This window comes from Ochlerotatus camptorhynchus, unplaced genomic scaffold, assembly GCF_037179485.1.
Source record: "Ochlerotatus camptorhynchus isolate MF236.1 unplaced genomic scaffold, CSIRO-AGI_Acam_v1.1 ptg000277l, whole genome shotgun sequence".
Taxonomy (NCBI): Eukaryota; Metazoa; Arthropoda; class Insecta; order Diptera; family Culicidae; genus Ochlerotatus; species Ochlerotatus camptorhynchus.
Genome location: NW_027040766.1, coordinates 2,886,299 through 2,912,591, shown reverse-complemented (window position 1 = coordinate 2,912,591; position 26,293 = coordinate 2,886,299). Strand labels below are relative to the sequence as shown.

At 40.2% G+C, this 26,293-nt stretch overlaps 2 protein-coding genes across 1 annotated transcript in view; one reads left to right on the top strand and one right to left on the bottom strand.

The window, feature by feature from the left end:
• Window positions 1-26,293, bottom strand: part of Tdh (L-threonine dehydrogenase) — a 470,436-nt gene that overhangs the window by 83,167 nt on the left and 360,976 nt on the right.
• Window positions 1,643-26,293, top strand: part of atk (artichoke) — a 36,331-nt gene continuing 11,680 nt past the window's right edge. Inside the window, exon 1 of the mRNA XM_065227860.1 lies at window positions 1,643-1,998. The gene's annotated coding sequence lies outside the window, so the exon portion shown is untranslated. The remainder of the gene's footprint in view (window positions 1,999-26,293) is intronic.

The following is a 26,293-nucleotide window of genomic DNA, read 5'->3' as shown; positions in this document are numbered from 1 at the left end:
TGCTGACGCTTCTTCCTTCGGAAAACCGAGGTTTTGTCTCAAAATTTGCTATTGGTTTGATATTTTATTCTACTCGGGATCTGATGATGTTTCTGGACATGCCCTGAAATTAATAAGATAATCCTTAAGACCTCTAAAAATCACGTCATTAATTTTTGAAGGTTTTTGAAGGTTCTCGGTATTTTCATGAATTTAATACTACCCTAAAGTACCCAAAACTCACCTGAATTTTTCGGAACAATCCCATAATTTTCCTGATAATCATGAAACTGTCCTGAGTTGTCATTAAACTCATAGGATCATTAGGATCATTAAACTCAACTGAAGTTTTTCAAATGGAAGCTTAATTTTCCCTGAATTTAGTAGAACTGCTCTGAAGCTCTTGCATCTTCACTGATGTTCTCGAAACTTCCCTCAAATCTATGGAACTGCCCTGAAGCTATTGAAACCTTACCTAGAGATCTTAAAACTTACATGCTGTTCTAAACGTTCTGGACGATCTTGATGTTTGCAGAATTTCCTTTAAATTACTGGGATTTCCATAAAATTCTCAGATCTATACAGTAAATGTTTCAAACAATTTACAAATTCATGCATTGGATGACATAGAAAGCTCTCAATTAATAACTGTGGAAGTGCTTTTAAGAACGCTAACTTGAGAACAGACCGAGGGGGGCGACACATCTAAATCTCAAGTTTAGATGGTCAACAAATCTCACACTAGCGAATCAATCTTCGAACAATCTTCTTTCATTTGTCGCATCTACTTACATCGTTCATCAATTTTTTGAAGGAAATCTTCAGAATCGCCATCAATCTTCTTTCTATCTACTCAGCGTGCTAGCCACAGCAAAACACAATCTTTTTTGCATCGTAGATAGAGTCGTCCCCCTTGGAACAGACACATGCTCATGTAAGAACGTCAAAGCCAGGAAGAAGAAGAATAAGACCTGCCATACTTCCTCAAACCTCTCGCTCTCCGAAGTTCTTCCAAATCAACAACAATCATCCTATATACCAATGAGTTGGTGCCAAGATTCACGGCTCAGCTGCTACTCCCCATAGAGTCCGGTAGGTATAGGTAGTATGCCTATTACGAAAAGAGATCGCCACCCTCCGTACCATCAAATCATGCATCGGCTAAGGGAGGAGGCTGAAAAGCAACAATAGCTAAACAACAAAACACCACCTTCCTCTCCGACGCTCGAGCACGGCGGAAAAAAAGGGGCAATCCATGCTGGAAAAACCTCAGCAGCACCAAAACGTTCACCATTCAGCGAGCGGTTCGTCAGTTGAGCCTCGGATTTCCTTCGGAACGGTTGCCTTTTTTCCCTAGTGGGCGGAAAATCTCAAAGTGTCTTACTTGCAGTTCATAGCAGTAGTAGCACCAGTGCAAGATTGCACACATTTTCGGTGCAGTCAAGCAGTGCGAAAAAAAAACGACGCATCAGTTACGAAAAAAGAACCCATAACTCCCATAAATTTATTCACGACGACCATCACGACTCTTATTATAGCAGCACAGTGAAGCCTTTTTAATTTTCGCAACTATTAGGCAGCTGTCGAAATCGGTCGATGTGCGGTGCACGCGAAGGATCGTTTAAGGAAAATTCGGTTTGAACAGTTCAAGTGCGCAATTTTCACAGATTCCAAAAGAAGGTTCCTCTTCTCTCGTCCGAAGTCAAGTGAAGTCGAAAGTGAACACAACATGACCACCACAACGCATGCCAACACTTGGTGGTGCTGGAGCTCGAAATGAGAGTGAAAAGGTGGAAAACCACCAAGCCGTGTCCGTTTTAGTGTGGTGAAGATTTGATCATCGCCTAAAGGCAGCAAGAAAAAAAACAAAAACGATCAGTGGTCAGTGAAACTGCCTGTCAAAATCGAAGATTTATTGTCGTTTAGGAGGAAAATTCGGCGCAGTGCTTTGGCGGTTTGAGACTAATTACCGAATGGTACAGCTCATATGAGGAATAAGTGCTTTTCTCCAATATCCGTGTGAGTGATAACCGGAGATAAGTGAAAGGTTGTGGACCATGATGATTTAAGGCTGTTAAAATTTAGAGATTAATTTCCTAATAGATTGGAGAGTGAAAGTGATTTCCTAAGCCGGCTGGTGGGTTACTGATCGAAGATGAACTGATTGGAAATGATCAGCGTAAAAAAAAAGTTATCGTGTGTTATGCAGAACGAATCAATCTACCACGCGGCTTAGATGAAGGGTTTGTAATGAATTTAGGTGTGAAGCGAGTTGTCGATGAACTTGCGATTAAATTAGACGTATGAAAATTCGAAAACAAACCGAAGAAGTAATCATGGGTCTGCGATCAAATAAAATTTCACTGCTGTTTCAAAGCTATGATCTTCCTAGCTTCATTTATAATTTCAACAGCCAGTAGTACCAATGGTTATGCCGTCTACAATGAAACACTATTTCTTCATTGATACAAGGCTCAAAGTACAGACACTTTTAAAAATAATTTTAAAACCGTTCAGAATATCATACATATTTATTTTGCAACATAATAATAGACGTAATAAATGTCCGGATCAAGGGCGCTGCTATTAATTTGCTGTAAAAAATGTTTTTCGGAATAACGAAAGCATTACCTGTATGTACCTAATGATAGTTTATTCATGTCAGTTACAAGAACAAAATATCATCATAACATCTAATGATTTCATATGATTGGTTTGAAAATAATACAAATTAATGACTGAAAAAATCGACTATCGTGACTGGATGGGCCCTACATATATTTGAGTCTCAGAATATCAATGAATTCTTATTTGGCCACTATTGGAGTGAATTGGTCATAAGGTAGAATTTTTGAAACTTGATCTTATAAAAAGTTCGATTCAGGGAACAGATTTCGTTTTTTTTTTTCAAAGATTGAGGATTTAGAAAAATGTTCAAATAAGATTAGATAATTGTCTAGATCATGAGGGTTGGGTTTTGTTTTCAGATTTGGAACTTCTTATTTTTTTTTTATTTTAGACACAGAAAAATAATTCAAATTTGGAGACCTTTTCAAGATTCTTGAACTAAGGCCAATTTAAAAAATTTCATGGATTTCAGATTTATACAAAAAATCATCAACCAAGCTTTGAAATAATCAGGATTCTGGTTAAAAACATAGTTTTTGGTTCAGATTCTGGTCTGGTAAAAATTTTTTAGGAGGAAAAACAAATCAGATGAATTCAAACGAGGGATCGAAGGGGCAATATTGAAGAGAATTATACAGATTTTCAGGAAAATTCAAGAGAATTTTCGAAGAATATATATAATAAATAAATCCTGCAGAGAATTTCAAGGAAATTCTTAGGAGATTTCCAAAATAACATCCAAGGCAATTCTGAAGAAAATTCATAGGTAATTTCGGAGGGTATATCATTGCAATTCTTCTGAGACTTCTATTCCAGGAGAATCGTATTCTAAGAAAGGGTGGTCCTAGAGGCGCGCTATAACCGACGCAGGCAACGGCTGTAATTGGGTTGATTAACTTCGAAAAAAAAAACCAATTTTTACACATCATCTGATAGAGCTTCGTTTTCTGAGCACAACGATATTTTTATCGATCCCGTAGACGTTCATCTCGATTTTTAAATCAAGATTTAAATTTTTGATCATTGACACTAAATCTATTCGTTGACAGCTCGCTCCGATACAAAGTCCCACCAAAGGGCGCTAAGATGGTGATTTTTGCTAATGTAATCGAACTTATTTACAATAGTTCCAGTGTACCAAAATTGATGAAAGTTTGGATTTCGGTTCCATTTTTAATGCAGATAACGAATATGTATTTACCTCAATACCCCTAAACACCCCTAAACACCCCAATTAAATTAACTCCATGAACTACTGCTTTAATTACATTAATTACACAGTGTAGAATCTTTACAACTTTTCAGGTTCATTAATTACAGTCGACTTTTCGTAATTAAAGTACATTAATTGCATTTCAATACTTTTAATTACCGTCAGTACTACTTCAAAACGCATTAATTACTTTAATTACTTTTGATTGCATTTTAACTTCAACGTCAACTTTGCCCCAACATTTTTATCAGTGTGCCTGTAGTGTGCTGCGCTGTGCCGAGAGTTCCAGTTCCAGACCTTGTGTGTGAATAATTGTATGTTTGGCAACGCGACATTTTGACAGTTCAAATGTATTGTTTTGGTATGTCAAACAGTACGCACGCTATTTTGAGGCTACTCATTTTTGAGTCGAAAATCAGTCAGTCCAGCCAAAAGGGAACCCCAATAAAAATTGTATGGTTAATTTGCTTAACGACGTGTTCTGCGTATCATCCAAACCATTTGTGGAATAGTTCAATGATTTGGGTTATCGTTCGTTTATGGTTATTTTTTATTAGGGAAGTTACCCAAAAATTCCAATGGAGGAAACTGGGTAACGGTTACTCAGATGATGACATTTGTCAACTGAGTAAACCTTACCCATTTCGATAGAAACGCATGAAGGCCCGAGGGGAGTGACTATCTACGATGCAGGAAAGATTTTGTTTTGCTGTGGTTAGCTGCGCGCATGCTGAGTAGATAGCAAGCAAATTGATCACGATTCTGAAAATTTTCTGCAAAGAGATGATGCACGATGCAAGTAGGTGCGAGAAATGAATGAAGATTTTTCGTAGATTGATTCGCTAGTGAGGCATTCCACGAAGGTTCGCAAATCGATCCTGACTGATCATTTCCAATTACGCTGAAATATTGCACAGTTGTTCCTTTTTAGTAAAGGCGCCATTTTGTGCTCTCAGTTTTTCATATTGAATCACGACTACTTTTTGAAAAGGGCCTTTGTAAAAATAGTACTAATGAGTTTGAAAATATATATTGCCGAAACGCTTTGTTCGATTGATTTGGTGTCTTGAGCAAAGTTGTAGATATTATTTTGGCAATTGTGTAAAAAATATACACTGTAAAAAATTTCGTTAGTATCAATGAAAAAAATTGTATTTATTATTAAAAAAGTTATTTTCTCAAAAAGTGCATAAACATACCTATATTGCAAAAACGGCTTGCTTGATTGCTATGGTGTCTTCGGGAAAGTTGTGCAAAATTAAAATGCGATTCTTGAAAAATATACACGGTTGAAAAACATGCGTTTTTAATGAAAATGTAAAAATCGAGAAATTTTCAAAAAATCATAACTGTTTTTGAGTTTTCCATCACCAAACTTTGCCAGTTTGTAGCAAACATTATGAGCTTCAATGAGGCTTAAAACGAAAATTGGGTTCTTTAAGGGTATTGAGGTACATGCATATTCGTAATCTGCATTAAAAATGGAACCCAAACCCAAAATTTCATCAATTTTGGTACACTGGAACTATTTTAAATGAGTACGATTACATTTGCAAAAATCTCCTTATTAGCGCCCCTCGGTTTCACTTTGTATGGGAGCGAGCTGTCAGTTTGTCAGTTTAGTGTCAAACAGTGCAGTTATTATTTTGCTTTAAATCTTGATTTAAAAATCTAGATGAAAGTGTGTGGGTTCGAAAAAAATATCGCTGTGCTCAGAAAACGAAGCTCTTTCAGATGATATATAAAAACTGATATATTTTTCAAAATTAAAGAACCCAATTGCACTTTTTGATAAATAATAATAATTTGAAGAACTGATAACACAAATTGGCATCTTTACTAAAAAAGAACAACTGTGCAAATTTTCATCAAAATCAGAGCCGACAAATTAAAAAAAAATTAAAAAAATTCGTCAATCTGTAGAGAATTGCTCTAGTGCGAGGGGGATGACTCTATCTACGATGCAAAAAAGATTGTGTTTTGCTGTGGCTAGCCGTTGACGTTCAACAGCGTGACTAGTACGGTGGACAAGAATACTCGGCTCCGTCACCCGTATGACGCAGTGGTACACGCTGGTGAGGCACACCGGGAAGGGCGCGTACGGGTATGTGAAGCTGTGCTACCGGAACTCGGATAGGTTGCTGGTGATATCGAAAAATGATACTAAAAGACAAAGTCGAGCCACAGTTTATGTTTAAGACCTCGGAGAAGCAGGAAATTCCGATGAAAGTATAGCCGTTGTAGCACGTGAAGTATCCGAACGTTATCAACATGATTGATTGGTTCGAGAACGACAAATTCTTTCAGGTTGTGATGGAAATCCACGATTCCGGGATGGATCTTATCAAGTTTATCGATCAAAGACCCGTGATGACGGAGAAGCTGGGTTGTTGGATCGTTCGACAGATTGCTAATGCGGTTGCTTTTCTGCACTAGTTGAACATTCTGCACCGGGACATCATAGACGAGAACGTTATATCAAGCTGATTGACTTCGGATCGGTGACGTTTGTACGGGAAGGGCAACATTTTTCTACTTTCTACTGCCCGACCGAGCACTGCAGTTCGGAAGTGTTGGTAGGCAACCGCTACTCCGGCCCGGAACTGGATATGTGGGCTCTCGGTGTGACACTCTACGTGTTGATGTTCTTCAAAAACCCATTCGTGGACGTTATGGAATTCCTCCAATCCGAACTGGTCATTCCGCACGAGTACGTGTTGCTTTCGCTGTTGGACAAAAATCAAAAGACTCGGATCATCATCCAGGAGCTATTGGAGATGGAATGGATGCTACAGGAAATCAATTCGTCACTGTTTTTCCAAAATCGTCCCCTGTGAACCATACGAAACCAATCCGGAGAAGTATTACGTAAATGCGAATATCTGCTCCAGCCAGACGGGACTGTACACCCTTTCCATGGTAGATGATGTCGGTGGTGAAGATGACGATAAGCTTGTCCACATGGATGATTCGTTCATGGATCCCGACGAGATGCTGGACGATGATATTTTTCCTCTGTCGCACGATGATGAGATTGGTCTAGATGACGATATCTCCGGCAGAGATATGAATATTTTTCAACCAATCTCACCAGTTTGTATCGGAGGGTACCGGACGGCGAAATTATCTGTTGTGGATGCCAAAAATTGTTTGTTTCAACAATCAAATTTTGACACATCCGCACTGCACAGGCGCAGAAAATTATGTACCATGGGTGCCGAACGGTGCAAATGAATGTGCCATGATGTGCCCTACTTTGTGTTTGGCTTACGGTGCTGAGAGACCAACCCGTCGATTCAAAGCAGGGCTGGAAAGCACCTCAGAGCGTTAACAAAGCAACTTTGTGTATGCATCTCACAACACTCGACAAAGAGTGTGTGGTTCACCCATTTACTTCGCACACTCTTTTCCAACTAATCTGTGAGAAGCGATCCACACAATGAGCGGTACACTCCGTGCGGCGCACTGAGCGAATATAATACAACAAGCGCTAATGTCTTCTTTGAATTCTCTGCAGAGTTTTCTTACAACGACTGCATGCATAGGAGATGAAGAAGGGCATAACGAAGAAGAATTTTGTCTTTTTGCTGGGTTTCCCATTTGCAACCCTACACTGAGTGACGCTTTGCGTCGGAGCTGTCGGAGCGATGGCTACACATTGAGCTTTCGTTATTTCTGGGTGTGTGTGCAGGGTGAAAGACAAGCAAGCTTCGTGTTTGCTTGATTCTCACTTTGTTTATTTCTGAAAATCAGAACATTGCACACATTGAGTGATCAGATGACAGCCCTGATTCCAAGTATATTTGATTGTGATACGTTTCTTCTTTTTCTTTTCCTTTTTTGGTTTTTCCGGCTCTCAAATTCCGCAGTTATAAATTGAGAGCTTTATATGCCAAACAATGCAAGAATTTGAATATTGGGTTACCTCTATGATAATACCATAGAGGTAACTCTAAGACCACTGGGTCCCGAAGAAAATCATTATTATTTTTGGCTCACTCAGTACCAGAACAACGGTCCCAAGCAGTCCCAAGCTATTTCACTCACCCCTGCATGTTCTGCATGAATCCACACACCCCTGATGATATCTGTCAAACTTTCATAGCGAATCAAAATAAACATAGTGTAGATATAGAATTTCAACTAGAATAGGGTACGTTAATCGTTTGCTTGGGACCAATAGGCTACTAAAGTGGTGAGCCAATTTAAAATCGTTAGTTTCGTATTGATTGTTGATAATACCATACCACTCTAAGACCAGAAGGTACCGAAGAAACGTGCTCAACTTTTTGGCTCAGCTCTGGTACACTCTTCGGTCCCAAGCTGATCGATGCACCCCTCGAAAAATAAGAAAATCCACGAACCCCTCATTTTATCTGTCAAACTTTCATAGCGAATCAAAACAAGCATAGTGTAGTACTAGAATTTTGACTATAATGGGGTACGCTTTTAGACTTACTTGGGACCAATAGGCTAGTCCAGTAGTGAGCCAATTTAAAATCGTTAGTTTCCACCGGTTGATAATACTTTATGCACAGGGAAGTTGAGAAAATTTCAAGTACGAAAAATGTTCTCGACCGGACCGGGTATTGGGTTCTTTAATTTTGAAAAATGTATCGTTTTTTATACATCATCTGAAAGAGCTTCGTTTTCCGAGCACAGCGATATTTTTTTCGAACCCACACACTTTCATCTCGATTTTTAAATCAAGATTTAATGCAAAATAATAACTTCACTGTTTGACACTAAACTAACAAACTGACAGCTCGCTCCCATACAAAGTGACACCGAGGGGCGCTGATAAGGTGATTTTTGCAAATGTAATCGTACTTATTTAAAATAGTTCCAGTGTACCAAAATTGATGAAATTTTGGGTTTGAGTTCCATTTTTAATGCAGATTACGAATAGGCATTTACCTCAATACCCTTAAAGAATCCAATTGAACCCACTATGACTGACTGATAATATTGTGTCTTAATCAACTAGGCTATCAATGTGTAAACCATTTCATGGAATTTCCGTTAACTATCCTATGGCACTCTAAGAAGAATTCAATTGCAATTCAATTCAAAAGCAGTTCAGAGGTTTATCACCCGGTGGAAACTAACGATTTAAAATTGGCACACTACTTGACTAGCCTATTGGTCCCAAGCATATCGATTAACGTACCCCATTCTAGGCGAAATTCTAGTACTACACTATGTTTGTTTTGATTCGCTATGCAAGTTTGACAGATAAAATGAGGGGTTCGTGGATTTTCCTATGTTTCCTATATTCTCTTCGGTCCCAAGCTAATCGATGCACCCCTCGAAACATAGGAAAATCCACGAACCCCTCATTTTATCTGTCCAACTTTCATAGCGAATCAAAACAAACATTTTGTAGTAATAGAATTTCGACTATAATGGGCTACGTTAATCGATTTGCTTGGGACCAATAGGCTAGTCTAGTAGTGAGCCAACTTAAAATCGTTAGTTTCCACCGGTTGGTATTACCAACCATCAATACGAAACTATCGATTTTAAATTGGCTCACTACTTGACTAGCCTATTGGTCCCAAGCAAACGATTAACGTATTAACGTACTACACTATGTTTGTTTTGATTCGCTATGAAAGTTGGACAGATAAAATGAGGGTTAGTGGATTTTCCTATGTTTCGAGGGGTGAACTGATTAGCTTGGGACCGAAGAGAGTACCAGAGCTGAGCCAAAAAGTTGAGCACGTTTCTTCGGGACCTTCTAGTCTTAGAGTTATCTCTATGGTATTACCATCCGGAGGCAGCGAGTTCGATTCCCGGTCCGGTGGAAGCTGAAATTTTGCAATACATTCCTGGGCATAGAGAATAATTGAGCATAGAAAGCTCTCAATTGCTAACTGTAAAAATGCATCAATAACACTCGCAAAATAAACATAAAAATCCTAGAAGAAGACGGTAGATAATCCATTATAAAATCTAAGGATAATTTCAAGAGAATTCAGAGCAGACAATTTTAGAATAATTTCAGAAGCATTCCAAGAGATTTTTGAGGAAAATTATAAGGAAACTTTTGGAGAATACTGAGGAAATACTGAGAAGAATTTCAGGAGCAATCTGAGGATAGATTCAAGATAATTCTGAACACAATTCCAACGGAACTCATCTCGATATTATCTTCAATTTAGCATGAAGCAATTATTTGCCATCGATCTGTGTGCAAAAACCAACATGACACGTTTTCAGCGCTATATTTGTGTAAAATGAAAATAACCATTTGGCATTAGATCCTCAAAACCATCCTTACTACAGATACTATAGATTCCATAGAGAAGCAGAGGCACAAAACGTTGTTTTGGCAACCATGAAAAATAAATGATCTTACTGGCATCGGTGAAAAATGTTCATGTCATCATAGAGCTCTTCGTTATGCAGTTTAGTTTTGTGTTGTTTTCTTTCCTGCGCAAAATTTCAAAATAAAGTGCAAAGCAACAGTCCATCGAGGAGTGGTTTCCTTCTTCCGTTTTCCGCGAAATAAGTCGGAATGTGGAGTGTAGAAAGCGTTTTGTGCTCATAATATTACAATACTTCCCCGGCAAAAAAAAATCACGATGACGTCATGCTCGCTTGGCTACACTAACTGACAGTTCGTTTGGCTACATTCTACTTTGCCTCCGCTTATCTATATAGAATCTATATAGTATCTATAATCCGCACCAAGAAGAAGACGAATATTAATATTGACAACAACAGAGGCGTTAATGAACATCCAGCCACGAATGAAGAAAAGCAAATGTTGATTTCGATACTCAGAGGTTGCCTTGATCAAGGGATTGCTGTTATGCCAAAATTCTAATTCATGCAAGTAGTAGTTGGTCTATCTGCTAAGGTTGTCTTCATTTTCAGCTAAGTTGAGTGTCGATTAAATGATTTTTATCACCACTGTCCTTGACTAGACCACGCATCTCCATGGAATGTGCTTTATCCTCTTTTGTTGATAGCAAAAATCAATTTTCTTTATGGTTGTACACATATTCCCTGTCTTCGAAAAGACATCTACGAACCTTTTTGCATTTTACTCTATACTCGCGTGACGAAAATTGTGAGCCTGATGTGCAACACACGTCTACCTCATGCACCTACATACATCATGCTAGAGGTAGGTAATACTGTCTTCGGCAACTGCTGTAGACTGCAACCCACATACATATTGCCAGCTGAAGGTTTATTTCTTTGCAGCTCCCGAAGCGTGAAAAATAAAACGAGCTCTCAAAATGAGTCTACAGCACACTTAAGAGTGTCTACTGTACCGGAGTACGATCTATTTCGCTACCGGCTGGCAAAAAAAAACAAGCCCCAATATGAAGTGATTTAACCTATACAGTGCAAGGAAAGACCGCCACAGAAGATGACTTCGATAAAGCTGGCAGTTTTACATAATCTTACACACTAGCAGACGGTTCAAACGGGGACTGAAATGATCAGCGAGGATGTTCCTCTACAAAGTCTTCGTTTTGCAATCGTTTTTTGATTTATTTCGTACGCAGATCGTGGAAGTAGGTTTTGCCGCAAGACAACAACACACTGGTGCGTGGTTATGATTTTTACGGTTTTTCCTTTTGTTTCAAATCGGATCGTGAAGGTTTGTTTTCTTTGAATATGATGGATTTGAGGAAATGATGAAATCTTCACAACTATACTGCCGTCGGCAGACGCAGCCAAGCTACTAAAAGGAAATCAATTTTATGTAGAGGTTTATGTTAGGTTTGAGAGTTTTGCAACCTTTGCATTTTGCTAGATGTTAACGATTAACTGAACTGCATTTATGTGAAAGGAAATCGTCACATTTCGACATTTTCCTAGCATAATTATTCGACACAGTTTGTTGGAACGACCAGTTTAATATTTAACAGTTTAGCTCGCAATGCCCACTTTGTCGCAATCTGATTCCGTGGGGCGGCCAGTTGGATTCAGTTATAGTTTAGTTTGCCATCCACACACAGTAGGTTAATAAATTAGCATCGTCGTTAGGATACATTACATATTCCCTCAAGCCAAACATTAGTGTCCCACATTTTCCCGACCAAATTGTCTCTCATCATAATTCAGTCATTACGGATCGACTGCTTTCTTCGGATCTAATCACCTCCACGTTGTTGTTTCTTTTTTCTGTCGTTGTTGTTATTATTGCATGCAAAAGATCAGCATGTTCGCCGAGAGGCACAAAACTCTAAACTGTCACAAAGCGTATCTAATAGTGTTAACCGTAAAGTTATAAATAGACGCTGAAGATGCTTGATTTTCTCCATTTGGGATAATTTAGCACGCTATTTGCTTTGTATGGATGATCATATCATATAGCAGAAGCCGTTGGGTCGAACTCTTGGGAGTAACTTAAAACTTGATAACGAAAGGAATTGGACCGGATCAATTCCATGTTAATGATGTATTAGCAAACTGTCCTTGAAAGATGTCAATACGGATAAAGCGATTTGCTTAAGACGTTTTTCATCTTGGTACTGTGGAAAGGGGGAGAGGCAATTGTCCACGGGTTAGGTATATATTTTTTTAATTATGGGTGATTGTCCACGTAGAAAGAGAGATGATCGAAAATCTCTCGAAAACAGGCCACGTGGTGTGCGTGGTCAGTCCCTTATAATAACAATAAATTAATAGTTTTCTTTCTATCGGAAAATCATGCCAATCAAAGCTATAAATATTACAACTTTGTCACCACAGTGTTCACAATATTTAGTGCTACTGTCTCCTTTCACTTGCATGTGCACTTCACTCCTGCATTTTATTCTATCCACTGGTGGGTTGATTTTGCCGCGGTATCGTTGGAAAGTTTCATTTTGTTTTTTGCCGATCGACATTGAACTGCTGATTCTGATTAACAAGATGAGTATCGATCGATATCGTCACGGTGCTAACACCAAATTGAAACGCCATTACCGGGCCTCTCCCTTTATTTGCGTTCGTAATTTCATGGAACCATTGTACGAATATGAACCATTTTTTGAGTTTAATAGATCAATATCGCAATCATCAAAAAACTAAAACGGTACATTAATTCAATATCAGATCATAACTATACGGTTAGATGGTTTACTCTTTGTGAACAAAATTTAATCAAAAGGTGAAATGATCTTTCAAATGTTTGATTAATGTTTCACCAAGTACGAACTTTCGACAGTGTTGGGAATACATGCTCAATAAATAAGTATTACATATGACATGAAACGATGTTAAGATCGATTTCGCTGTAAGAAACTTATGATTTGGCAAGGGATTCGCCACTGCAGACGAGAAACCCAGGTTTTCGTCACAAACAAGACAAGCAAGAATGCCTGGACAAACGCATTCTTCCTTTCCTTAACCCGTTTTGGTTCGACATAAAAGATGGAGTTCGATAAACTTCCATGTAGGGGAAATGGTTCTAATATTGGCGTATGGATCGAAGATTGGACCCATCGCTAAAAATCTGCTATTTATCAATTTTACCTAGATGAACGCGACATTAGGACGGTACTTATGGATATTTTTAGTCGCTATTGAAAATTTATTCGATAGATGAATTTATGTATGGGCCCAAATAAGTGGCATTTAGACCGACATTACATCCATTTCCCCTATATATTCAGCAGCAAAACTACAGGATTTTTTTAAAGCAAATGTATTCAACTAAATAGGTCACTTGATCTATTCGAAAATAGATCTCTTCCGAGGGGGCAGCAACACGACAAAATTACCTTGAATACGGGAGGTATTCATTGGATGAAAGGGACCGTGAAAGAGGACACTGAAATAGAAAGTGTTTCTTCCGACAGTTTCATCTTAGTATTCATCTTTGGTCCATCACCCTGCCGTAACCCCCTTCGAGATTCAAAGGGACTCAAGAGTGTCCCCGATACTCGAACAACGCACATCACTCGATCCATCGTCGCCTTGACCAATCGCGTCAGTTTATCCGGAAATTCGTACTCGTGCATAATCTGCCATAGCTGATCTCGATCGATTGTGTCGTATGCGGGTTTGAAATCGATGAACAAATGATGTGTGGGCACGTTGTATTCGCGGCATTTCTGCAGAACCTGCCGAATCGCGAAAATTTGGTCACCCATGAATCCCGCCTGGTATTGCCCCACGAACTCTCTTGCATATGGTGACAGACGGCGGCATAGAATTTGGGAGAGTACCTTGTAGGCGGCGCTCAGCAGTGTGATCGCGCGGTAGTTGCAGCAATCCAACTTGTCGCCCTTTTTGTAGATTGGGCATACGACACCTTCCATCCACTCCTCCGGTAATATCTCCTCCTCCCAAATCTTGGCAATTACCCAGTGCAGCGCTCTAGCCAGTGCTTCACCACCGTATTTCAATAGCTCACTTGGTAGTTGATCTACACCAGTTGCTTTGTTGTTCTTCAGCCGACCGATCTCCTCCTCAACTTCTTGAAGATCAGGGGCCGGTAGCCTGTCGTCTTCTGCGCGTGCTCCAAGGTCTGTTGCCGTGTCACCTTCGTTTTCTCCTGCTTCACCGTTGAGGTGCTCGTCATAGTACTGCTTCCACCTCTCAATCACCTCACACTCGTTCGTGAGAAGGTTACCGTCCAAGTCCTTGCACATATCGGCTTGCGGCACGTAGCCTTTGCGCGAACTATTTAGCTTCTCGTAGAACTTCCGTGTGTCGTTTACGCGGTACAGATTTTCCATTGCCTCGCGATCTCGGTCTTCCTGCTGACGCTTCTTCCTTCGGAAAACCGAGTTTTGTCTGTTCCGCGCTTGTCTGTATCGCTCCACATTCAATCTCGTGCGGTGTTGCAGCATTCTCGCCCGTGCTGCATTCTTCTCCTCTACTAACAGTTTGCATTCGCCGTCAAACCAGTCATTTCTTCGGTCCGGGATTGCAGTACCTAGTGCCGCTGCAGCAGTACTACCTATGGCTGAACGGATGTCCCTCCAGCCATCTTCAAGAGAAGCTGCGCCAAGCTGCTCTTCCGTGGGTAGTGCAACTTCCAGCTGCTGCGCGTAGTCCTGGGCAACTCCGGTGTCCCGTAGTTGCTCAATGGTGGGTCGTGGTGTTCGACTTCGACGTGAGTTATGCACCGTCGAGAGTTTTGAGCGCATGTCGGAGAAGAATTTCCCGTCGATTAGAACGTGATTGATTTGGTTTTCTGTGTGTTGGTCAGGTGATCTCCAGGTGGCTTTGTGGATATCCTTGCGGGGGAAAAAGGTACTTCGAACTACCATACCCCGGAAGGCTGCAAAGTTCACGCATCGTTGGCCGTTGTCGTTCGATACGGCATGCAGGCTGTTTGGCCCGATTGCCGGTCTATACGTTGCCTCCCGTCCTACCTGAGCGTTCATGTCGCCGATGACGATTTTGACGTCCCGTTGCGAACAGCCGTCGTACACCTGCTCAAGCTGCACATAGAACGCTTCTTTCTCGTCGTCGGGTCTCCCTTCGTGTGGGCAGTGCACGTTGATGATGCTGTAGTTGAAGAAACGGCCCTTAATCCTCAACTTGCACATCCTCGCGTTGATCGACTGCCAACCAATCACGCGTTGGCGCATCTTACCCAGCACTACAAAGCCGGTTCCCAGCTCATTGGTGGTGCCACAGCTCTGGTAGAAAGTAGCCGCTCGATGCCCGCTTTTCCATACCTTTTGTCCCGTCCAGCAAAGTTCCTGCAGTGCTACGACTTCGAAGTTGCGTGGTTGAAGTTCGTCATAGATTAACCTATCGCAACCCGGGAAGCCGAGCGATTTGCAGTTCCATGTTCCGAGTTTCCAATCGTAGTCCTTATTTCGTCGCGTAGGTCTGTGCCGATTGTTCCGATCCGTATTTCTTTCTTCGGTATTTGCAACTTTGTTTTTTTTTCCAGGGCGGCTTGTTGGGCCTGCCCCAACCCCCTGTCTCGCCGGGGGACCATCGTGCACAGCTCTGTTTAGAGTCCCACGCTGGCACTAGGACGGTGATCAGCCGCTCCTAACATGGAGAACAGACGCCGTTTTGAGCCGCACCTCCATGGTGAGCAGACGCTCAGGTTTGGTGAAGCATTTCCTCTATCACCGTACTATGGTTACCGCGCCAGTGTTCGCGTCGCACCTCTTCACTTTGCTATTGCCGGACTGGCAACATTGCCCAGGCTACGCCAACCAGCTGTGTCCATGTTTCAGCTGGTAGTCTTTTGTTATCATATGACTCGAGGAGGCGTGAAGTAGGAACTTGTGAGGACCAGGGCTAGGTATTCGGCTCCTTCCAGGTTGTCAACTCACCATTTTGTAGCCCCCTACACCCTACACGATTGCTTTTATTAACAATAATCATATTGTCAATATATTCTATATTGACGTCAATACATCGAGATTGACAATATTTCTGAATTCACATCATCAATAATTCCTCTTCACGTCAATATATTGATACGTGTGGGGTTCGCTTAAGAAAACGATGTGCAACGGAATCATTTTTGTGTCGAGTCAACTCTCAGCTTGATTTTGGCACGTTGTGAATAGTCTCGCAATATCAAAGGAGCTTGTAAAATCAATATCAAGCATGATATTTTTTTTCCAATACCACGCGTGATATTGAGAGCCGAAAAATATCATTTGATTGATGATTTTGCCAACACTGGTGTTGAGTACTTGGCACTGATGAAGTCTGCAAGTCTAATACGCGTATCTGTCAAAAGATAAGCAATTATAACATAATTAAAAGGAAATAAACCAACACACTCAAAGCTCTTCATAAAGGGATTCAGTTAAGAGGTTCGACAAATTTAAAAGAATGAAAAACATGTTTTCTCTGGTGACATAGAATTTTGATGACATGGCAAAGTTGAACTCAAAAAACGGCAAGTTTCCCGATAATGTTTTGATCACGATCAGTTAATCATAATTATTAATCTTGGTTGTTAGCCAACTGGGAGCGATCTATAGCTGGGAAGTATATGAAAGGTAGACCAAATTGTAAGCAGAGAATGATAGGATTAAAAATTGTTTTAGAAATCTTGAATTTGATTATTGTTTTTTTTTTATTGATTTATTTGATTTTTTTTTTTTTTTTTCCTTTATTTACAAGGCTTTCAGCCATTGGCTGGTTCGCCTTGGAATTTATTTGATAAGGCTCAAACGAATTAACTTTACAGAGCCGAGGATTCTTGGTTACTATACAATACATCTTAAAACTATAGTCAAAAGGTACAACACAATAAACACTTTATCTTCCGCTATCCAAAAAGCCTCCTCCATCAGAACGGGAGCCGCTTCCAGTGGTTTTATTGTATGGCAGTATTGCCAACGGGGGTCAAAGCGCTTCTATTGCAGCAATGGATGCAAAACGTGGTCAGCACTCATACGCTCATCACTAAACGGTTGCTTTCCAAAGTCAACGACGCATTGACCGAAAGAACTGCTGATGAAGAACAATGAGGAGGACCACACAATGGTTGCTGCCGAGAAAACAGACGATCGCGTGGCACACATCGATAGTGGCCTGCTTTTGTCGACAGCTGAGCGAACACTGATTGCAAATTAGATGTAGGGAAAATTCTTGGAGACAATAGTTTGAAACTTCATTTTCTGTACTAATAGAAATCTTCAACATTTGCAGGGTCACCAATGAATTTTCATGTTGAAATTCCCGGTTTTCTATCGGTTTTCCCGGTTAAAATCTCAAACATTTCCCCGATTCTGGCGCGTGATCGGCCGTTTGTTTTTCGGTCATATCCAAGGGGCAAGACAGCTGTACTCAGAGTAAATATATTTGCTGCGAGTAAATTTGGGTTGCTCATATTTACTCAAAAATGAAAAAAAGTAGTCTCGTATTTTTCATCATATGAAGTTCTGGAAACAACCACCACCTGACAGAATCTTTTGATTAAATATTTTTAATTAAGAGAAAATGTAGCATTTGGCGTCAGATTATCAACGTTAATATAGCATGATGTCCATGAAACGGCAATATTAAGTTTTCATTATTAAATGATCCAACTTACATTGATTTTGTCCAGGCCAGGGGCCTCTTTTGCTTTTTAGGGATTGATGATCTTCGAAGTTTTTCGTGATGTGGTGGTGTGATTTCAAGACCAAAGAAGTTGGAATTTGACCTAATATTTTGAGACGATTATTTTAGCTCATGAACATTAATACTCAACATCTCAAAATCGTTCTAAGAGACTTCTTGTTCTGTGGAATCTGGCATGAGGAAACTCAACATTACTAATTATTTAATGACCAGCAAAATTAAATTTACAAGCTTTCAATCATCAAGTGTAGGATCGATGTATACCCCGGAAAATTTTTCGCTATAAAAAGTCAGAGTAATGATCAACTGTCACTAGAAACTTCCGTTGTTTCCCCTGATACTCTTAGAAAAGGACAGTTGAAAATTGTGATCAGAAACGGGTTAAATTTTCATCGCCTTGTGCTGTTGTGATGATCCACATTTAGCAGAAATCGAACATTGACGAATGCGGTCTTTTATGTTGCTGTTCAGCCCAAGTCACACTAGATTAGTTTTGGCCAACTTCATAGTTGATTCTATTCCGACACTTACATGAGCGATCGTCGAAGGGATGCAGGAATCCCTTCATCTCTTTTTTGTCATGCTACTTAGAATTGTTCAGAATCCTCCATTTGGGATGGCTGCAGTTCTCCCTGAGATTGTCTGGAATCTCCCTGGAATTGTACGGAATCCTTTCTGGGATTGTTTGGGATCCTCTCTGGACTGTCATAAATGCCCCTCAATTTTTACTGAAATCGTACTTTTGGGTTTGCCCGAAGTCCCCTCTGATATTGTCCGGAAGCCGTACTGAGAGTGTATGCAATCTTTTCTGATAATTGTCTGGAATCACTCCTAGGCTAGTTCAGAGTCCCTCCGTCATAAATCTATAGACTGGAATCCTTCCAGAGATTGTCCGAAGTCTTCTAGGGATTGTTCAGAATCCCTCTGGGACTGTCCTGGAACCTTCTTGTGATTGTCCATCAGAATCCGTATTAGGTGGCTGCTAATGTTTCGCAGCGTGCTATACGAAAGTGAAATTGCTGAAACATTTTCTCGGTTAAGCTTTAGTTTGAAAGGGCACCGCTTAAAATGTTGAAATACGTATTACAAATTTACAAATGCAATTACGCCCCTTCGAAATGTTTCCACTGAATTATCTTTGCTTGACAGAATCGGTTTCCACACAACAACCAGGTTGCTATGTGTAAATGTTGTTGAGCAATGGGAGTTACTCAAAATTAACTCCGATTATACTCATGATCGAAAACTGTCTTGCCCTAAGGTCATATCTTAAAAACGGTATCCTACACTCAGAAATTTTTACCAGTAAAAGATAAGAAATTTTCTAACACGTATTTTTTTTTTAGAAAATTTACTTCTTCTTCATTCCTTTATTTAACGTCGGTCTCTGTTCCGCAATCTAGTGCCAATCACCGACGGATATCGATTGCCATCCATTGACGGCAATCGAATGTGCAGGAAGGCAGCTTCCACACCTGCGTAGGATATCGCACCCATTCAACACACATGGGCCGGGACCAACGGCTTTACTTCCCTTCCGAAGGAAGACGTGACCAGAGATTTTTATGCCCCAGACCCATTGGGGTGTTAGAAAGCAGTCACGCTTACCACTACACCACCGGCGCCGGCTAGAAAATTTACATTTAGGTTAAATTTGTTCTTCTTGATTAACTTTGTAATTTCCTTCAACTGAAATAATTCGAGGAAAACCTTTTTCAGATCATTTTATCTCGGATTGCTGTGAAAAAAATGTTTGATTGATAAACTTGGCCCATGTGTTATAACTTTCTGGAGGTTTGAATTTGAACTAAAATATTCCAGATAATTTTACCAAGCCATTACCTCAAATACCATATCTAACCCATATTTCGGACACCTACTTTTTTCCATTAATTTATTTGATAAGACTCAACCGAATTAACTTATCCGAGGATTCCTGTTCACTATAAGAAAAGACTCCTCCATCAGAACGGGAGCCGCTTCCAGTGGTTTCATTGTATGGCGGCAGTATTGCCAACGGGGGTCAAAGCGCTTCCATTGCAGCAATGGATGCAAAACGTGGTCAGCACTCACACGCTCATCACTAAACGGTTGCTTTCCAAAGTCAACGACGCATTGACCGAAAGAACTGCTGATGAAGAACAATGAGGAGGACCACACAATAGTTGCTGCCGAGCAAACAAACGATCCCGTGACACACATGGAGAGTGACCTGGTTTTGTCGACAGCCGAGTGAACACTACTTTCATATTTTGGACACTTTATAATTATTTCTTGAAATACCGATACATCTATATGATAAAAATAAAACAAATATCACGCGGATTTATGACCACTTTAATAAGTATCACCGCTGAATGATTACATTGCAAATATTAACGAGCTACCAATATTTAAAAAAATAAAGGGTCTGACATATGAATCTCATTTTATTACTGTGAATAAATGTGATTCGTACATCGGACAAGACAGGTTTATTCATACACACTTAGAAAAATTCATGTAAATTTAGGTGCTATATACGAGCGTCAATTATGACATAAAATTGTCTCATAAGAGACGCAAAATTCAGCTCAATCAAACGTACTTTTCGTCGAGTAACGAACTTTTCAGTCTCGGAGCACTTAATTTTACATGACATGTTTATTTACGTCTCATCCTTTATGTCAAAGATGGATTCCGTCACGTGTAAAATTAAAAATAATAAGTGTGTATATTTAATAATTGCATTAGATTAAACTCATGTTTAATGTATACACATATAACGTAAGTACACACTACTAAAAAGTCATGTAAATTTCGGTTGCCTGAGACCGACGCATGTAAGCGGCTATTTTGACATAAGAATTAGTTGAAAGAAACAAGAATATAATTTCAATCAAACATTCTCTTCGTCGTCTTGCTTATGTTTCTGTTTGAGAGCACTTAATTTGGCATGAAACGTTTGTTTACGGTTTTGGAGGCGAACCAGCCTAAGGCTGAAAGCCTCCTAAATAAAGCTAAATTAATTAATTGTTTACGGTCCATGATTTACGTCCAATATGGTTTACGTCTCGTGTAGAAGTAGCTATTTCTAAGTGTGTATATGCCTTTATAATGCACCACCAACGTAGAGGGCACCACGCGAGTTCGAGAGGAAACGTCAACCAAACCGTTTGTTTACATCAGAAGAAGGATTTTTCACAACGCAAATTAAAGCATTTTTCATTGAACATCTTTTCAATTTCCATCAGTAATTGACTTCTTTTGCGATTTTCCACACATCTGAAATGATTTGCACCTAAACTATTCACACACAAGCAATCCGGAAGATCATAACCACTAAGGAACTTTTATAATTTTCCATTTTTCTCAACAAAAATATTCCTGGACACTAGCAGGATCCTTGCAAAAACGATACAGAATTAAATTTTTCAACTGTAAATCAAGTTTTGTAGCATCGCAGATGAATCAATTTATCAGGAAAAGTAAAAAAGTGTTCCGTTTCCTATGTCTCACGGCAAAAATTTCTGCTAACAACACTCTTTTTGACGTTCTCCTATTTACCAGCAGAGGTTGAATCGATCGTTTAGTTTTTATTAAAAAGGCGTATAATAAACGAATAAAATTAAATTATAAAGGGTGTCCCACATCAAATTGCATCACGGAAAAAATGCTGTAGAAAATTACCTAGTGGACCGATCCTTTTCAAACTTTCAGGCAATTAAATATAACCCATTAGTAAGGATTTGGCATATTTATTTTATTCAACTTCAATACCATAACCGTACGCTTAACTCCACTCATTAGGTTCGGTACAACATCTGGCTGCAGCTGCTTCTGTACGGAAACCCACTTTTTCTTCATGTCTTCTTCAGATTTTACCTCCTTGGGACGCTTCCGTAGAGCCTGCTTCATAATAGCCCAGTATTTTTCGATGGGCCTCAGTTCCGGTGCGTTGGGGGGGGGGGGGGGGGGGGTCATGTCCTTGGGTACGAAAGTGACCCCGTTGACTTCGTACCACTCCAGGACAACATTTGAATAGTGGCCCGAAGCTAGATCCGGCCAGAAGATCGTGTTGCTTCAACAGAGGAAGGAAACGCTTCTGTAGACACTCCTTGAGGTAGATCTCCCTGTTTACAGTCCCGGTAGTCACGAACGGCGCACTCCGTTTCGCTTGCCAAATCATGTATTTCTTGGCAAACTTTGAAAGTTTCTGCTTCCTTTTCCTCCGGAACATCAAACTTGTGCTAGGAGGTGAAGAACAGTAGCCCTGGAAGCTGCCGACACTCCGCCTTGACGTAAGTCTCATCATCCATGATGAGACCATGAGGCTTCATCAGCATCTCTGGGTGTACAGTTTCCGGGCCCGTGACTTTCCCACCGTATTTTGCCGTTCGTCACGATTTGGAGCCTTCTGCACTTTGTACCTCCTTGGCTCTCTGAACGAAAGACTTGGACAGATTCAACTTTTTGACCACATCCCTGACCGAAGCATTGGGATTCCGCTTAAACGCTTTCACGACACGCTTGTGATCCTGATCACTAATAGAACATCCATTCTGACCGCATTGCTCCTTCCGTTCGATGCTCAGAGTTTCGTAGTAACGTTTAATCACACGACTCACCGTTGACTGCACGATTTCGAGTTGTTTTCCGATGTCCCGATGAGAGAGTTGAGGCTTTTCCAAGGTGCTTGCGCAAAATCAATTCGCGACGTTGCTTTTCGGGTGACGCCAATTTTTCCAACTTTCGAAAAACTGACAGCGATAAAATATACAGTGTAAACAATACACTCTAAGCTACTTCTACCCAAATTTTCATGAGAAAATCCCAAATGGGTAATTTTCTTAGATAATGACTTTTCGAACACTGATTTTCATTACGAGAATATTAAGTCAAGAATTTTATAAACAAATACATAATCGCCATGGAAAATTTACGAATATCACATATTACTTCCAATTTAATTTGAAAATCTCACCAAATAGACTGTTGAATTCTTGGCTAACATGACGGAATTAAGAAATTGTGACTTTTTCAACGATCTGCAACGATTCAACACCATGGCAGAGAGTTGAATGTTTGTATTTGTTTCTATTCTTTGAGTCAATTCAATTCAGAACCAAACTTTTGTTTTCAAAGCCGTATAATATGATTTCCATCAACAACTTGCACTTTCAATCCCATTCGTTCCATTTCCAATAAACTCCATTCATAACAATACGGACATTGCACCTGTAACCCAATTCTATCAATTTGCTTTGTACTCCCACAATTTGCTTTGCACTGCATTCCCCATATTTCAGGTCGTGCTTTCCTACGTCAAGTCTCGGTGAGCATCACGCCACGCTCGGGTGCATATCCCCTTTTATAACCCTTTTTCGTTTCTCTAACTTATAAAAAGAAGAAGCTACGGCAAGCTTGAATCTTTGTTCGCCATCAGCTATATAGCTTCACCAAACCAACAAATGAAAACGAAAAATGCTTAGGAAATTAGAATTACTTTCTCTCTTTTCCTCTATAATTGGTGTCTAGCAGAATAGCTACGCAAGACTGTATTGAATTGCTGTGATTCCTGTTGGACACTGGCTCATTTCACAAACAGCATTGAATTCGAAGTTAGGCGAAGCAACTTGCCTGCTTACAATTTATGAGACACCCGCTCTAAGCTGAACAATTCACGCCTGCTCCATAGCTAGCTGCCGAACAATCATCGTGAACAGGTCGAGATTCGAAAAATATACGTTGTCTACCTTTGTGTCCGGGCCCAAGCACCTCAAGATGTACAAAAGTGACGATGGGGATTCACGCCTGAGTGAGTTGAATATTCTTATGGCTTTGCTATTCAAACTTCTTTAATTGATTCACTTTTTCCTCCCATATCTGACTATCGGTTTAGTACCGGCAGCGCATACCTAACGTATAATACCCCCAGCAACTGCAGTGGCAGGCACTCAACGGATTCTGTTTGTTTTGGTCCACTGACCGGGTGAAAAATGACCAATGATGCATTGTTCTTGCGTAACCTCCAAGCGCTGCGCCAGATAAAATCGGCGTAAGTCCTATGCTACCAGATGCCGAATGAGGTTTCAGAAGACCTCCAAAGCATTCGGTTTGTTGGCCTGCTGCTGACTAGTAGCTGTGGCAGGTACGGAGATTTCCATACCCCAAAGCTCAAGGTTAAATACCGCGGCGTCCCATCGCATTTGCATTCTTCCACTTCTCACCCACCCGCAGGGTGGTTGGTCGGAAGTTGAATCCGAATCCACCTTATAATTTTACCTCGGCAACGGCAGACGTCACGTATGTTGATCGTTGGTTCAAAGGAAACGCGCAATGGGATTATATAAGCACAATGAAAATTTGTTAACCAACTGACCATTAAATCAACGCATTTTCCCTTTTGCGGTCAACATTTCATTTCTTTGGCTGGCTGGGTTATATTTTGGTTTCGTCGGTTTGACCTTCCTTCAGCACTGAAACGGTTTTCACTTTCTTCGATTGACTAACTAGTTTTGATTTTACAGTGTGATTAGCATGGAATTTATTCACGCGCTAACAAGATTTGTTTTATGTTCATTAGATTGATCCGAGCAAGATTTCAGTATGCGGTAAGTATGGAAGCAACGAATCGTCAGCGCAAATAGAGATTTTCTACTTAGAAATTGTTAAATAATGTTCAAAGGACATAGAATCCGATATTCTTCGTTTAATACTTGTATCCCAAGTTCCCCGATCAGACCAAGGGGTAAGACAGCTCCTAATCATGAGCAATTTTAGAGTTGCTTTTGAGGCACCTAGAGTAACTCACATTGCTCAGTGAGCAAGATCACTGTCATTTGCTTTCTCACTTTTCACATCACAGCAACATATGAAGATGCGAAGCCGAAAAGCTGCTGTTAAGCAAAACAACAACAAACAACCGGCTTGATGTGGTAGAAGTACTCGATCCGCCTGACCAAATTGGGTTGTTTAACTTCGATAAATATACCGATTTTTATACATCATTTGATAGAGCTTCGTTTTCTGAGCACAGCGGTATTTTTATCGATCCCGTGGAAATTCAGCTCGATTTTTAAATCAAGATTTAAATTTCTGATCCTTGACACTAAATCTATTCGTTGACAGCTCGCTCCCATACAAAATCCAACCAAGGGGCACTAAGATGGTGATTTTCGCTAATGTAATCGTACTTATTTGAAATAGTTCCAGTGTACCAAAATTGATTAAATTTTGGATTTCGGTTCCATTTTTAATGCAGATAACGAATATGTATTTCCCTCAATACCCCTAAACAACCCAATTCTCCACATCCGGCAAATTATATGAACCCCGCCGTCCTCCGATACTCGTCGAAGTGAACCCGTTCCCATCGCTCAACAACCTGCGCTTTCTGCGATACACCACCGAGATTCTGTTGCGGCCGTCGAAGTATGTCTCCGTTGAAGTTGAACATAACTTCTTTAACACTCCGAATACGATGCCTCCGAAAAACGTGTAACGGCAAGTTTGCAATGGCACAAATTAGCTATTTCTCAATGAATTTCAAAAATTGTGGTACCTTTAGAATTCCTAGGGTTTCTAGATGATTTTGATTGCATAAAACTTGAAAATAGAGTCGTCTACTTTTTTAAAAAGCGAAAAGAGTTGTTACACGTTTTTTTGAAAGGTGTGTTTGTAGGGTTTTGCAAGTGGCGCAAGATCTGTAATTTAGATTCATGGGCACAAATGTTCACAATGGATCCTGGAGACAACGGAACGGTCCTCGAAAAATCCGGAACATCCGTAAAAATGGTCAATCCATGATCCTGATCCTAGAGCTCTGCGTTTTTTTGAAAACATTAGGAACTGTGATATAAACAAATATTTGGGGTCGTGACATAAACATGTACCTGGATGGCCATGGGACCGTCCTCCGGAAGATCCGGAACATCCGTAAAAGTGGACAATCCATAAAACCGATCCTAGAGCTCCGTGTTTTTTTAACATTAGGATCTGTGATTTAAGAATGAATTTGGATCATGGACCCAGATGGCCATGGACCCAGATGGCCATGGGACCGTCCTCCGGAAGATCCGGAACATCCGTAAAAGTAGTAAATCCACGATCCTGATCCTAGAGCTCCACGTTTTTTTTTTATAAACAATAGGAACTGTGATGATAGAAAGAATTTGGGCTTGTGACATAAACATGAACCTGGATGTACATAGGACCGTCCTGCGGAGGATCCGGAACATCCGTAAAAGTTGTCAATCCACGATCCTGATCCTAGAGCTCCGTGGTTTTCTTGAAAACATTAAGAACTGTGATGATAGAAAAAATTTAGGCTTGTGACATAAACATAAACCTTTATGTCCATGGGACCGTCCTCCGAAAGATCCGGAACATTCGTGAAAGTAGAAAATTCACGAAACTGATCCTAGAGCTCCGTGGTTTTCTTGAAAACGTTAGGAGCTGTGATATTAGAATGATTTTGGGATCGTGACA